Source organism: Odontomachus brunneus, unplaced genomic scaffold (genome assembly GCF_010583005.1).
Source record: "Odontomachus brunneus isolate Ranch 3 - 2012 unplaced genomic scaffold, Obru_v1 Obru_scaffold_004, whole genome shotgun sequence".
Lineage (NCBI taxonomy): Eukaryota > Metazoa > Arthropoda > Insecta > Hymenoptera > Formicidae > Odontomachus > Odontomachus brunneus.
In genome coordinates this window covers 2,607,615-2,608,831 of record NW_022639454.1, presented here as the reverse complement: position 1 = coordinate 2,608,831, position 1,217 = coordinate 2,607,615, and positions in this window count along the sequence as shown.

The following is a 1,217-nucleotide window of genomic DNA, read 5'->3' as shown; positions in this document are numbered from 1 at the left end:
ATATATATATATATATATATATATATATATATATATATATATATATATATATATATACATACATACATAGAAATCGTGATAATCCTCAGAATCATGAAAATATTCGAAATTAATCATTTTAACTATGTATATACAAACATGTACAATCCACTGTTCTCTCATTCTACTACACTCTCGTTACTTCACTTATTGCATGAGAAAGAATAAATAAATATCCACATTCTTCTCTTTTCAGTTTACGAATGTAGGAGCGAATAAAAAATATATGATGCCATTTTCGGCAACATTTGGTTTAAATGCTTTTTATACAACCTTCTTACGAGTTGAAACATATTAGATTAAATTGGACGTATCAAAAAATCATTTTGGGAATTGGGAAATATAAAAATCATCGTTAAACTGTCCAAAACGTATTATCACATAGTTACTACGCATTTTCACAGTCTATATTACAGTAAAATTTCAAGTATATGGTCTAAATATATACTGTTACATGTGTGTATCCTTCCACTTACAGCAGCTTAATAGAAAATACATATATGATACATTCGTCGCAACAATACATTGAAAATGTATCCAATAAAATAATTGCAAGTAAAATATGAGCTAACACGTATCAATACAATGCTCATCGTTTTGGTAATCGCAACAAACTAATTTATAGTTGAAGATTTTTAATATTAAAAGGATTTTCTATTAAGCCAGCATTGTCGCATGTACGAAGTATTATTACTAGAATTATATTTGTTAATTTGTTATCACGACGAGTGTCAATAGTATATTTTCTATAAATCTTTTTATAAAAATCATAGGCGTTCTGTCTCTCTCTCCGTGTAGTGAGCATTAGTATATTAATCATGTATATGTAGACAATGTATAACCAGTATAAAAATGTGCATTTCATCTCAAATCAAGGCATGTACGAGACAACAATTGATGTTATAAAAATGTTATAAAATTTGGAAATATTGTAAAAAGTATCAATTAAATTGGACCTGATCATCTTCATAGGAATGTAAACAAATTCTCTTATAAAATATACCAATTATCAAAAATTTATCTATATATGCCTATGTATGGAGCAATATATATATATATATATATATATAAAACGCTTAATATCAATTTAAATCATCCAGATTTAGGCTTTATATATAAACTTATATATATATATATATATATATATATATATATATATATATATATATATATATATA